Raw genomic sequence first — 15,443 nt, 5'->3', positions numbered from 1 at the left:
GGACTATTTTATGAGACTGGGATTCAGATACAGTTGCATGGATACACTAATGCTGATTGGGCTGGTAGTATTTCTGATAGACGATCTACCAGTGGATATGTGTTCTCTTTTGGGAGTGCTGCAGTCACTTGGAGCAGCAAGAAACAGCCTACAGTTGCCTTGTCGAGCACAGAGGCTGAGTACAGGGGCGCAGCAATGGCTGCATGTGAGGTAGCTTGGTTGCATAAGCTACTTTATGATATGCATCAGCCTACAGATGGGCCAGTTGTCATTTATTGTGACAATATGAGTAGTATACACTTGGTAAATAACCCAGTCTATCATGCTAGAACAAAGCACATTAAGGTGCATTATCACTATATGCGGGAGAGGATTTTACTAGGTCTTATTGATCTAGTTTATGTCAGCACAGAGGATCAGGTAGCTGACATATTTACGAAGGCATTGGGCGCAGAGAATCTGCGCAAGTTCAGAGACCTGCTTGGTGTGCAGGAATTGGGATTGAGCTCGAGGGGGAGTGTTGAGATATCGAGCTCCACTCGTGATATGCTAGGGTGACCATTGTGCATTTATGTCACCGACTTGTCAGTTGCAGATGCGGCTGGTACACCGCCCATGAATAATAGCTAGATGATAGCTATCCTTATCTACTCTAGTTCGTGGCTCAGTTAGTATGCCACCTTAGTTAGTTGAGTTTGGTTTGAGACCCATATATAGGGTTCTTCTATTTCTATGTACTTGAGTTCTTTTGGCTTACACAACTAAGAAGAGAAAAACTGTTTTCAGCCTCCACTTTTGTGTGTATTCCCCCATTGTGCAAGCAAGAAAGATACATGTGAGACTCCTTCCTTCTCTCCCACAATCTTCACACATGACCGGGGTGACCACAAGTCCAACAGATCATTGGATCGTGTGTCTGCCCTCCTAGGCCTCTACATCATCCTCTTCCTAACACCATCACTGACACGGGTCGATATTCCATAAGGACAGCGTTCCCCTTATCTTGGGATGATGGGGTTGATCGCTCACTAGAGGCTGACACTCTCTCTGAACCTCACAATTTGGTCTCCTCCTTCTCTTTCTGCTAGAGTTGATGATGGGGTTGGTCTCCTCCTTCTCTTTCTGCTTGACGTTCATCAAGCGTACTAGTAGGTTATCGGAATATCTGGGCTCGGCGAATATCTTAATGAAGAGATCCTTGAGGCCATTGAGGTTGGCTCGTTCTACAGCATCTAGGCTCGTATACCACGTCCTACCCTTGCTGCCTAGGCAAAGCCCTAACGCTTGCGAGTATTGAGTTAGGTCGTTGAGGCCTCTGGCTTCGCAGACTTGCTCAAATTGCTCAACAAAGCTGTATGGGTCGTCATGGGGTTGTTACTTGTCGAGTTGCTTGGCAATGATCGGTATTTTGGACTGGCTCTTTGAGCCTTGGTTCGCCCCTAGTCCTGTGAGCAACGATGTCGCTAGTGCTGCGGTCCTTTGTTCTGCAGCCGTGTTATCTAGCACTCGCTTCATGAGAAGCTCGCTCAATGTCAAGTCCCCCTCTAGGGCTCTCTCGTGATCTGTTCAGTTCCTACCTGCTAAGTTCAACACTCGTTGCACCTCGCGCAACTCCGTACTTTGCCTTTGGCTTCTAGCCTGCTAATCCCTATTGTATTCGGTTATGCTTTGCAGGCTAGCTTTCTCTCTTCTTCTAGATCTGCAATGATAGCGTCTGCTATCCTACCGCAGTGCTCATATCTGGCGTGTGCGTCGTAACTGCTTACCAGTTGTGCTGAATAGCATATGGGAAGACGTTCAAATCGAGTTCCTCATTAGACCAATGGTCTGAGCTTTCCTCTACCATTGTCGAGTTGTCTTGCTCCACCAAGCTATCGATCAGGTTCAGTAGACTTGTTAAATCCACGTCGTTGGCGCCCCTTGCTTGGTCCTAATCTACGCTTTGACGGTTTGTCTATGTCTTGGGTCCTCTCCGATTGGTGGGTTCCTTGAGTGGTTTATCTGAGTGAGTTCCTTTAGTTATTGAATACAAACCTCAATTTATGATCACTCAGTGCGTGTGTCATTTTTCATGCACTTGTGCTCAATCAGGCTTTCAGCTTTCTTAAGTATACTTCAAGTGTGGAAATTCAATGTGAGTGCAGCAAGCAATTCCTAAGCGTCTTACGCACTCTTGCTTGTTTCGGGCCTGATAGGCTTGTAGATCAATTTTCCAGCCGTTTTGTCAGGGTTTAGGGTTTTTCTCATATGTCACATTGTTCGTTTTCGGTCAGTCAGTTTTTGTAGCTCATCGGTTTGTATCTAAGTCCTTAGGTCTCGCAACTGCCTACTTCTAGCTGCTAAGCGGCTGCACGCTACGATTTTTTTCCTATTATGTATGCCAGAATCAAGTTGTGAGCACCCGAAGGGTTTTGACAGTTCCCGTTGCTACGTATTAGCCAGGTCAAATCAAATTTTTGAAAATTTTGATAAAAAGTTACACTCGGACCAACTGGTCCGAATTGCAGGGTCCGAGTAGGTCACTCGAACGGGCTAAGGCACAGGGCTGAGGGCCGAATTTCAAGGTTTGACTCAGACAGTTTTGATTCGAATGAGCGGAATGGCAAATTCAGACAAGGTGATTCGGGTGGGCCGAGGCACTTGGGCCGAGGGCCGAATTTGAGACTCGAACGGGTCGTTCGAACGAATGTGCTACGTGGCCGAAAGTTTTGACTCAGACGGGCCAAATGGGTTGACTCGGACGGTTTGCCTTGGATGCAGTCCGAGGGCCAACTAGGGTTTGGGCCAAGTGGACCGAGTGACAGGGGCCAAGGGCCGATTCTAGGGCTCGGCCCAGAGAAGGCCACTCGGACGGGCCGAATGTGGCACACGTAAACCGCGCGAACACAAATTTGATCGATTCACAAGATGTAAGTAAGCACAATGGCCATGCACTTCCAGATCCTATCTAGGGGAGTAGAGGGAGAGATTCATATACCTGAACGAGCCAGTAAGCACGTCGGTGATGCGATCGAATCGATGCGGGCTGGAGCTCTCTCTCTCTCTCTCTCTCTCTCTCTCTCTCTCTCTCTATCTATCTATCTATCTATCTATCTCTCTCACTGAAATGGCACAAATGATCTCTCCCTTGGCCTCTTGGCTCTTATACCCCTTCCCAAGTGTGGTGTTGATGCCCCCAATCACTCACTTGCCGATCTTAGGTATCACTAGCGAGCGTTTTACCCATTTTTGCACGATTTTTGCCCTGTTTTGAAAGAGTGAACCCTACCCTTCTCTGGTTCGATTTCCTAATTCTAATCTACGCTAAATGCAACAAAAATCGAAGGCAAAAAACTGAAATAGATTCTCCATGTTTTTCTATCATCAAACAACCAAAATATCCCAAAATACTTGTTTTGAAGATCAAAAACTCCCAAACTTCCTACCTATCTCAAGCTCCGTTTTGGGGATGAATCCCCTACTTCGATACTCGATATGAGGTGCATAAGTGCTCAAGCTTGAATCTGTTGGTCCCGGCAATGGAACCAAAATGTTATGGGAGCTCATGCTCAACCGCCAAGACCCGCGGACCGCTTATTGCTTTAAGCATTTCAAGCGAGCTCTAATGGCTATCTCTCACCTAGCCGACGCGTCATTGATCCTACGAGTGTAGTGATCTTACCTTGATGCCGATGTGAGTAGCCTTCTCCCTCGCACACCTCGGTAGCTCCATGATTCTTGATGCTAGCTCAAACATCCTCAAGCCTCCTCTATCTCCAAGCTCCATCCTCCATAGCCGTGTGTGCGAGAGAAGAGAAGAGAAGAGAAGAGAAGAAGAGAAGAGGAGATGGTGAAGAGCTTCACCCTCTTGATCCCTCACTCCCACACACTCACTCCCTCACACTCTCACACTCCCTCTCTCAAGAGCACACACAAGCAAGAAGAAGAGAGGAAGAGAAGAAGAAGAGAGCTCTTGTTAGCCACACACCAAAAGAATGAGCTTCCATTCACTTTATGAACTTTATATACAAACCCTAAAATCCCATGGGCACCCATCCCCTTTTTTACATGACCGGCCATTGTGGCAAGGTCTTTTTTCCATTTCCCTCTTCTAGCCTTATGCCTCTAGCCTATGCCCGTCTAATATTTTACAATTGGCACAGGAGGGAGCCTGGCACTCTTTTACAAGAGTTTTCTAAGTTTTTTTAGGCACCTTTCATTTAAAATTGCGCCTTTGGCCTCGGCTTAGCTTCTAGAAGTTGCATGCGTGCCTTTGCTCTTCTTCCATGCTTTTTCCGCTTTTTTCCTTCATTTTCCGCCATTTTCTACCATCTCGACTTGGGGTTAACAAGCACCGAGTGGCGTCATTTGGAAAACCTACTAATGGACTACATAAAGATGCGCTTTGGAACAAGCCTGGCGGATGCCTCACACCAAGGAAATTAGATAGATGGCTAAACTAGTGTCATGTTCCATGAGATCAAAGGGTGATGCACATGGAGCTCTGCATGTACATATAGCGCATGCCCCTATGCCATGGAGCGACATGGGCTAATCACGTGTTAATCAATTTTTGGTAGTTCTAACTATGTTGCATGCCCATTAGCTGATGATCCAAAGGCACCCAGGATAGGTCTACTAATCCATCAGTATAGTATAAGTGAGTGATGAAGATGCTCACAAAGTCTTCCATGACTTGGAGATTGAGATGTAGCACTAAGAAAATATGCTCCATGTTAAAGACCTTTGAGAAGTCCCCAAAGATATCATCACACTAGCTAGTGAATCATGTGTCATGGATTCACTCAGTGAAGTGCACTTGAATATCCATTGCAATAGGTAGGAGGGATGTACTAGATGTGAAGAGATAAAGAGAGAGTGGAGACCCAAGAGGAACACCAAGGAAAAGGTAATTCTATTGCAAGAAAATATATCTTGTAACATCAACAAGCTTGTTTATTAGGTTTCATATGATCACAATGAAGAAAAGAACACTAGGCACAACAAATCTTCATACAGCATCATGTAGACCTCCCATGGATTTGATAAAATCAACCATATTCTTCAATATCTTCACAAAATCCATCAATATAACAAAGAAAGCAAAGGAATACACCATCTTTGAATGGAAATACATCACATAGTATTCATCTTCAATATCTTCATAGTCTTCTCTCCCAATCTCTCACATACAATCACTCTGTTCAGTAGAATTGACTATCTCTGACTCTCTCTCTCTCTCTCTCCATCAATAATACATCATATCCTCACTACAATCTCTCATAATCACTCTCAATAATCCTTCTTAGGTCGTGGATACCCCTCCCAAGAGGTATGTCTAATATGAAGAGTCACCAGAGCCACTACAGTGTCTTTTCATAGCTCACTACTGTCACTTCACTCCAGTCTTCACTTGAGTCTTCAACAGCTACTTTTTTCACTTCTTTCAGCTCCTTTGCACTTTTGTTCACCTCTTTCCAAGGCTAGAAAACTTTCCCAAGCTACACTCTCATCCAACAGAACACATATAGAAGCATACAGAACAGTCTACAGAACAGTACCAGAACAGTTACAGTACAGAACAGAATAGAGAGACAGAAGCTCTACAGAAGACCTACAGAAGGTTACAGAAGGTTACAGAAGGTCATCAAAACCACATAACTCATACTCAAACCATTCCAAACTTCTCAAAAACCATTCAATAAGCTTTCACAATATCTCAATCTTCATCAATCAATACTCCATCCCTCCTTACAGAAGACAATCAGAACAAAATAGAACAAAATAGAAGCTATACAGAACCAATCAGAACCTATCAAAACATCAAAAAACCTCATATCTCTACAGCGTAAACGCTTGAAGCGGGTAGCGGATAAAGCTCCTTTAGTTCTTCCTTCAGTGCCCATTCCTGCTACGTCTGGCAGTGATCTCCCTGGGTATCTCACTTGTAATAACCTGTTCAGAGCACATCGCGAAGGTTCATTGGATATATCAGTTCCCTCACTGCACAGTCTAGTCTCAGGTGATGCAATTCCTTTCCTCTATAAAGACATTTAGAGTTCCATTGAATTGTCAGTGAGAGCCTGTGTTCAACAGCTGTACGCTTCCTTTTATGAAGAACTCATGTAGTCTAAGGACCAGTTGTATAAGGCAACATCCGAGTTAGCCTCTACTAAGGATACCCTAGCAGATTTGTTTAAGTAGATGGAGCAACAAACCCAACTGGTTGCAACCCAACGAGATGAGATATCTTCTTTGAAGATTCAATTAATAGAGGCTCAATCAGAGGTTACTAGCCTTTCAGAGGAGAAGGAGAGGATGTCTAGAGAAGCGCAAGAGTTCCAAACTCTCTTAGATGACAAACTTTCAGCCTTACAGACTGCTAATGACACAGTGGAATCGCAAGCTTCCCAAATCAAGCAGTTTTTGCAAGATCAACTGGCAAAGTCACGGTCTGTTCCTCCAAGCCCTAATGTTCCCTTGATTCCTTCTCTCTCACAGCAGGACTTGGCTGCTCTTCAGAGACAGGCTACCTTGTGTCCTTTATTCCAAGATAAAGTGGAAAGATTGCAATCCATAATGGATTTGCTATGGTCTACATTTGAGCAGTTTCAGGAATATGTTCCTCTAGACCATTCTTTCTTTGTCCACTACCACTTACAGAAGTTGGCCTTCTACCTGAAGCTTTCCACGATGGATTTACCTCTTCCTGAGGATGGATGGAGTGGGGCTTGGTCTGCTCAGTTACTGACAGAGGTGGTACGAATGGTGTTTGAAGATTCTGTCACGACAAATACCATGTTGATGTCCTACATGTATCTACATGGAGACTTGTTGATTCCAGATGAGATGGATATGGCATGGTATGTGGGAGACGTGGTTCTACAAGCTGTTTTGTATGTCAACCATTTGGAGTTGCGAATAGCTGACATGTTCCAGAGTTACTCCTCCAAAGTGGCTAATTGTCCTGATAATTCCTGGCATACCATGATTGATTATGTGGTCCTAAATCAAAGACAGAACACAGCCCCTACTTATGCCCAGAGTACTAATCAACTGAGGATGGATCTCTTAGCTTATCTTTCAAAACATAATCCGTTTGATTCTACCTTCTTTGATGCATATCATAGAAGATCTCTCTTAGGACGTTCTGTTCCTACCCTTTCGTATTACCAACAAATGGCTCACCGATATCATATATATCTTTCCCTTTGTCAAACTAATTCCACAACTATTTTACCCCTTCTTTTCCAACCTTCCTCATTCCCTCAAATTCCCATTTTTACATACTGTTCTTTTATTGAGGATAGAGTATTTTCCCCTTCTCCACCATATCCTTCTCCATCCATTCATGTACCTTCCACCTTTCCTATTTATCAGTTAACACCCTTCTTAAGTGATTCCATACAAATTTCAGCCACTCCTTCTTTAAATCATTCTTCCTTTTATGATTTTGCCTACCCCTCACTTCATCCACTTTTCCTTATTCCACTTCCCTCTCCTAGCACTTCTATATCTCAACCACCTCAGTTGGTTAGTGACTATGACGGGTTTGATCATCAGATTTCCAGAAGAAGGGATGGAGCTCGAATGATTCCCTTACAGGACCTCAGATAAATTGGCCAGTAATTCTAGGAGAATGGACAGCTACCAGCCAAGCTTATCAGAACTATATTCATTTTGCTCAGCAGTAATCACAGTCTGCAGATCCTTTAGTGAGATTAACTGCTCATTTTGCTTGGTACTTGGCATATATGCATAGGCACTCTCATAATGATTCCAAGCCTATTCCTATATTGTTTGTTTTTTATTTTTGAATTAACCATGGGTTTTGGGGTAGCTGAAAAAATAACAAATAAAAAGGGAAAATACCTGGTAGTGGGTGTATGTAAATGCAAAGAATGCGCTCTCCTCAATCCAAAAATATCTGGATTTTTTTCTAGATGTTTAGTTTGTGTATGGATGAAAAATGTGTTTTATTATTTTTTTGTATTTTTAAGGAATCTAGGTGTGAAATGAAATATTGTGACAGCTTAGAAAAATATTCCACAAAGAAGGAAAAATGTTAATGGAAGTGTTAGGAATTTTTCTGAAATTAATTTGAAAAGTTTAGCATTTTTAATGAATTTTTTACATTTGTTTGGGTATTTTTAAAAGATTGGGGAATTTTAAAATGGTCGAAAATGTTTTTTCTAAAATTTACAGGTTTAGAAAAATATGGCCATGGGTTGCAAAAATAATAGGAAATTTTCTAGATTTTTTTGGAATTTTTCAGAATTTTAAAGGTTGTTTTTTTTAATTTTATTTTTTTCTTTTTTCTTTTTGTTTTTTTTTTGTGTTTTAAAGGTTTTGGGTGTTTAAATTAAAAAAATCTGGGAAAATACCCAGAAATAAGCTGCGTGGCAGCAACCGACGAACAAAGTCCCGCACCCGCGCATGATCAATCGCACGATCAACCTCAAGCTCCCACGCGCGCGTACACACCTACGCGTGTGTCGTTGCCACGAGGGTGTCGACGGGTGGGACGGGGATTTATGGAAGGGTGAGGTAAGCTGCTGCGGGGGAACAGGGGCTTACAGCGGGGTAGGGTGGGGTTTAGTGTGAAGGGGGTTGCCTCGGGGAGGGAAGGGTTGGGTGTGTCTGAGTGGTGGGACTGGAGGCTTGTGTAGGAGGGTGTGTTAGTGGGGGACACCTGGGTAATGGGGGGAGAATGGGGGTTTAGAAGGGGAAGGGTGTGATTAGTGTGTGATGTGCTGTAGTGGGGGTTGTGGGGTAGTGTGTGACTCGGGGCCTGGGTGGGGATGGTGGGTTTGGTTTGCTGTGAGGGAAGGGGGGGAAGAGGGGTTGAGGTAGGGGTTCAGTGGGGTGGGTAATGGTGGGGGGAAAAGGGGGGCTAAGGTACGGGTAGTTGGGGTTGTGCGTGTGGCAGGGGGGAAAGGGGGCTTGGAGGGTAAGTGTGTGGTTGGATGGGGGGAAGGTGGTGATGGGGGGAAGGTGGGTTTAGAAGGAGTAAGGGTGTGTGGGAAGGGGGGAATGTGGGTCTAGAAGGAGTAAGGGTGTGTGGGAAGGGGGGAATGGGGGCTTAGTTGGGGGTGGGGGGTGTAGGGTGGGTTGCTGGCACGTGGAGGAGGGCGGTTGGAGGGCAGGCGTGGCACGGACGGCAGGCGTCGCAATCGAAGGTGAGTGGCAAGCGGCCGGCGACACGGGCGGGGCACTGCAGAGGAGGGCGAAGTCGGGGGGTTGCGCCACAGGGCGGCTCGACGAGGTGGCGGGGGCGGTGACCTGGAGAGCGGCGCAGCTGGCGACGTAGCGCTGACGAGGTAGGGGCTGTCGGTCAAGGCGCTGGCGACGTGGAGGCGGCGTCACGGGACCACAGGCGACGTGGAGGCGGCGTCACGGGACCACAGGCGACGTGGCGGGGCGCTGCAGAGGACGGGGGCAGGCGTGGCGGAAGGCCTGGCGGGCAAAGGCACTGCGATGGGGCAGGAGGCCTGGCGGCCTGGAGGGCGGGCAAAGGCGCAGGAGAAGGGGGAGGGGAAGGAGGGGAAGAGGAGAGGAGTAGAGGAGGAGGGGATGGAGAAGAGGGTGGAGAGGGAGGAGAAAATGGAGGAGAGGGAATGGAGGAGGAGGGGAGGGAAGGGAGGACGCAGGGAAGAGGGAGGGAGAAGATGGTTAGGGTGGGGAGGGGTCGGGGTAGGGGTAGGGGGGGATAGGGAAGGGTGTGGGGATGGGCAGGGGCCCATGGGGGGGGGGGGGGGGGGGGGGGGGGGTGTCCAAGGAATGGGGTAGGGGGGTTGCCCAAGGGGGAAAGGCGTACCCCCGTCCCGTGCACGTGCGCGGAGCGGGGGTAAAAAAATTTGCCATGACGGGATTGAAAGGGCACCCGGATGCTGAGACGAGGCACGTGGATGCGGCCGGGGCGCGTTAAGACGCGTAAAATCGAAAACGGGCGCGTTCACGCGCAAGACTAGGTGCGCGAAAACACATAAAAATAAAGAAAATTTAATAACTCCCAATTCAGACGTCAAAATGAAAGGGCGTAAAAACAAAAAGTGGGCAGGACGACAGGGGAAAGACAGAAAAAATGTGCAACGGAGGTTCCGGGGGGAGTAAAGGACGGTCACGTGCAAAAAACACAAAAAACGGATCTAAAAACGCAATTAAAAATTAATATCGGAAGATCCGTGCATCAGAACTAGGTGTAGGAAAAAGGAAAAATGTGCAAAAAGACGTGCCCGACAATCCTATCACGTCAAAACATAGTTCCCACTGAGATAAGGTGCGTTCACATGGGAAAAACCCAAAAAACAAACCCAAAAATGGGATCGGAAATTAATATTGGACGAACCCTTCATCGGAAGGACATGCAGTAAGAATGAAAAATGTACGCAGGAAGGGGTGGCACATGGTTGACATGTTAAAACGCAGTTTCGGTGGAAGTAGGAGGGGCTCACATGCAAAAAACACCAAAAGTACACTAGAAAACTCATTTAAAAATTAATAATTAAAAATGCAGAAGGAAAAAGAGGGTGAAGGAAAAAGGAACAAGGTAGGGGAAGGCACAGGGTCACAACATGTGTACAGTAATACACCAAGCAACCTTTTTCACTAATTGCTCAATAGTACATGTAATATGCAACCTATTTGCAGATAAACCTTATATTTGCTTCCTACAAACACCTCAAAAATTACAGATTCGCAATCTATAACCTGTGCACCCAGGGCGGACATCAGCATATGTTCTAGCCATTGGAAAGGTCTTACCACTTGCTAAGACAAGGGCAGTGTCTAGTCCCTTACAAACTTGCCAATGAATGCGGAAGAAAATCAAGAACACCCTTACAAACAATTGATATTCAAAATTGCAATGAAGAGAAAGGCTAAAATTCATACATATGTAGCACTTCAAAATATGACTTTGGTGGTCCTTTCTTATGTGCAATCTTCTTCTGAGGTTTAATGGTCTTTTTAGGCTTCAACGACGTGAACCTAGACTGGACTTATGGCTCCTCCTTGTGGTATGGTTTAGTAGATGAACCTTGTGTTGGACAAGGATGGTCTATGATTTCAACGCTTGTTTGAGAGTACAGTGACACTCATCTCTCTAATTTCATTGACCAAGATATTTGAAAGAAACCACACATGATATGCAGCAAGCAACACAAGTTTAGCATAGGATGGTCTATGTCTTTATAGTTGTACACATAGCCTCACAAAATGAAGTAGAGAACTTAATGGTTTTACTTTTCTAATGAAAAACTCAGACTAATTAAATACCAGCAGCAAAATGATTGAGCAATGTGCTTTAGTGCTTATAAGCACTCATCTCTAGTTTATGCTACTAGAGATGGTAGATGTTGGTCTTCATGAGCTTGGTGATGCCCTACCAAGTGAAAGAACCTCTCAATCAGAGTTTTGAGATCAATAAATAACTCTAAAAAAGATAACTCAGTGATTAAAATCATTGTTAGTGACAGCAGGAGATGAAAAAAAACAAGAAGGTCAAGCTTTCAAGCTTGTGGCTATGGCTGCCATGAAAACCACAGTTAGGATTTGACTATGTGGGAGCAGCAAAAGAAGAATTTCATGAAACCCTCTTGTGTGGAGATATCCCACTTGGGGGGCTATCAAAGCTCCATGGTCACTACTATCATTGCGCCTACTACAAGTCGTGCTGTTGTACGCATTGTCAAACCATTCAGAACTGTGCCATTCTAAGAAAACCCCCAATGTCGTTCTCCTAGTTTCCCAACGTCAAGCTCTAACATGCAACACAGCTGTGCCTGGATGTTAACCCCAAGCCAAGAAGGCGGAAGAATGAATGAAAAAGCGGGAAGAAGATGAAAGAGGAGCAAAGACATGTAGTTGGCCTCTAAAGATAAGCCAGGACCAAAAGTGTAATCTTAAATAAAAGGTGCCTCAAGAACTCCAAAAACTCTTGTAAAAGAGCGCCAGGCTCCCTCCTGTGCCACTTGTAAAAGAATAGACGAGTATAGACTTAGGGCATGAAGCAAGAAGAAGGAATTAGAAAAAGGGACCTTGCCACAATGGCCGGTCATGTAAAAAGGGATGCGTGCCCACGGGGTTTTAGGGTTTGTATATATAAAGTTCAAAAAGTGAATGGAAGCTCATTCTTTGGTGCGTGGCTAACAAGAGCTCTTCTCTTCTTCTCCTCTTCTTGCTTGTGTGTGCTCTTGAGAGAGGGAGTGTGAGAATGTGAGAGAGTGAGTGTGTGAGAGTGAGGGATCAAGAGGGTGAAGCTCTTCACCATCCCCTCTTCTCTTCCCTTGTCTTGTACACGCGGCTATGGTGGATGGAGCTTGGAGATGGAGGAGGCTTGAGGATGCTTGAGCTAGCATCTAGGATTGTGGAGCTACCGGTGTGTGCAAGAGAGAAGGCAACTCATATCGGCATCAAGGTAGGCTCACTACACTCATAGAATCGACGGCGCGCCGGCTATGTGAGAGGTGGCCATTAGAGTTCGCCTGGAACGCTTGAAGCAATAAGCGATCCGTGGGTCTTGGCGATCGAGTGAAAGCTTCTACATTTTGGTTTCGTTGGTTGGGACCACGAATTCAAGCTTGAGCAGTTGCGCGCCCCATATCGAGCATCGAAGTAAGGGATTCATCCCCGAAACAGAGCTTGAGATAGGTAGGAAGGTTGGGTGTTTTGATCTTCGAAACAAGTAAGTATTTTGGGTTTGTTTGTTTGTTTGATGATTGGAAAATAGGGAGAAATCGTTTCACTTTGTTGTTTTTGATTCTCGTTGCATTTAGTGTAGGATAGGATTAGGAAATCGAACCGGGAAAGGGTAGGGTTTACTATTGCAAGACACGGAAAAATAGGGCATAAATCATGCAAAAAATGGCAAAAATCTTAAATTTCAATATCAGCAACATCTTTGTTATTGGTAGAAACACACACAACTTCTCTATGTCTCTTAGGAGCCATAGAAATAGTTTTTGAGACATGGATTTCATGAGCAGGTGTGAATATTCCTTAAAACTCAAGTCTACTATTGCCTCGAAGAAGAATAAGGCTACAATAGCCTCCATGAAATTTTATGGCTCAAATTGACATCCTTTTGACATTTTAGGAGCTTTTAAGACTTGTACAAAGAAACAAGGCTTAAAATAAGTGAGTTTGAGGTAGGAGACAATGTAAAGAGACTTGAAATAATGTAACACTTATTAGTTCTAAGCATGAAAGAGGAGAGGAGCAGCAAACAAACACAAAGTTGAAAAGATATTGATGGGGATTTCTCGCAATGCTAATCGTAGAGCTTAGCATGTATAGCACAATTAGAGCTTGGAATCCTCATGAGGAATATGATAGGATACTACAGAGCTTGACGTGATTTGCATAGGAGAGAATTAATCGTTTTTTCCTCAAAGAGGAAGGTTTATATAGAAGATGGAAGAGGAGGAGTTCAACATGATTTTTACTTCTCACTAGATTTTAAATAAAAAACTCTTTTAAAAAATTACCTAGTTGAGCATCTCCTTCAAAAAAAGAATACCCTTCTTTTTGGCTTGCATTTAGGCTCTTGTTTTCTAAAGGAAAATAAAATTTTAACTTCTATTTATCTTTTAAAATGTTTTTTTTCTTCTCCTTATTTTTGTTGAGATTGCAAGCTCAACATGTGCGGACATTGATGATGGACCACCTGGCTAGATGGGTCTGCACATCTACACTTAGCACGTTGGTGGTCATTATGATACTCACATGGCCACTGACTTATCACTTATTATATTTAGTTTGTTACACCTCCCTACTGCTGGCAAAGACATAGCGCCAGTCGATTAGTGTAGTCAGTTATACACTGTTTGACTTAGTAGGCCACTTTCCTTTATGTTGTATCTAATCTATACTTTGTGTACATTGTATAGTGTATGGAAGAAGAAGAAGAAACCAACAAGAAAACGTTTTGGCCTTCATCTCTCTTCTTGTGTTCTTGAGTGAGCTTCCTCTTGTGTATACAGTGTGTGTTTAGCATCGCAGCTCAAACAACTCCCCCCACCACGTGATTCTTGACATGGTATCAGAGCCGCGCCACTAAGAGAGGCTGATTTCAAAGGCTGAAGTGAAGGAGAAGAAGCAAGGTTCAAGCAAGCAAGCAACGGGTAAGAAGCTCTCCCATTCTTCCACTCTCTCTATTGGATAGTGCGTGTGGAGGCATCGGAAGCAGGGCCGAGCAAAAATCTCAGATTGCTGTGAGATTTGGTGTGCAGTGCAACTCTACAACCTCACTATATATTCTGCAAATAAGCCGCCCGCAGTTATTTTGGGCCTTTGAGGCCGTTTCAGGCCCCACTTTAGAGCCGCAAGGTTGCGGACATCAGTTTTAACGTACACTGTGATTTCGGCTGTATTGTCTGAAAGTGGGTATGCATGTTACAGATTGCGAATCTGTAATTTTTTAGGTGTTCGCAGGAAGCAAACATAAGGTTTATCTGCAAAGAGGTTGCAAATTACATGTACTATTAAGCAATCAGTGAAAAAGGTTGCTTGGTGTAGTGTTGTGCACGTGTTGTGAAAGATTGCAGAAGACTAGCTTGCTATGTTGTATCCTTGTTTGTGATAATGGCAGAGAACGGTGGAAATTCCATTATTGAGAAGCTCGATAAGAACAACTACCCTTCATGGGAGTTCCGTGTGACGGACTTCCTCATTGGAAAGGGCCTTTATGAGTTTGTCTCAGGTGAAGAAAAGGAGCCAGAGCTGGGTATCCCTCCGACTGCAAATGAATTAAAACCATGGAAAGAGTGGAATGCGAAAGATAAAAAGGTGGTGTACTAGCTATCTGCAGTCATTGATAATACTATGCTGGGAAATATCAGGAATGCCTTGAAGAAAGGAAAATTTTCTGTCAATGAGTATGTGTTGAAGGTGAGGAGCATTGCAGAGGTTTTAGCAGCGATTGATGCATTACCGGATGATGATGATTTGGTTTCATCCACTCTGAGTGGCCTTAACAATGAGAAGGCATGGAAATCATTTGTTACTTCAGTATATGTATGAAAGCCATTTCTAGATTTTGATGAGCTGATCTCTCTCATGATTACTGAAGAGATCAATATGCAAGGTGATTCCTCTGAAAGAAATGGTGAACAGGTCCAAACATTTTACTCAAGTTTAGGAAGGGGACGTGGTAGATCCTCTTCGAGAGACCGTGGTATGGGACGTGCTGGCGATAGCTAGCAAAATAGGTTCAATCAACAGTTTGGTGAAATGTAGGTTTCTGGAGGTAAAGTAAAAGTTAGAGGTAGGGGGAGCTCTAGAGGAAGAGGTGGATGGCAGAATAGAGGTTCTGGAAATTATGCTATTGTTTGCCATTATTGTGGAAAAATAGGCCATATTGCAACCCATTGCTATGCAAAGAAGGATGATATTCGCAGTGGTAAATTGTAGCAAGGAAACTATGCATCGTTTTCATGACAGAATGAAGACAAAAATGAGCATCT

Source organism: Lygodium microphyllum, chromosome 3 (assembly GCF_053477565.2).
Source record: "Lygodium microphyllum isolate KBCC chromosome 3, Lygodium_microphyllum_v1.1.10, whole genome shotgun sequence".
Taxonomy (NCBI): Eukaryota; Viridiplantae; Streptophyta; class Polypodiopsida; order Schizaeales; family Lygodiaceae; genus Lygodium; species Lygodium microphyllum.
This window is presented reverse-complemented; position numbering follows the sequence as displayed.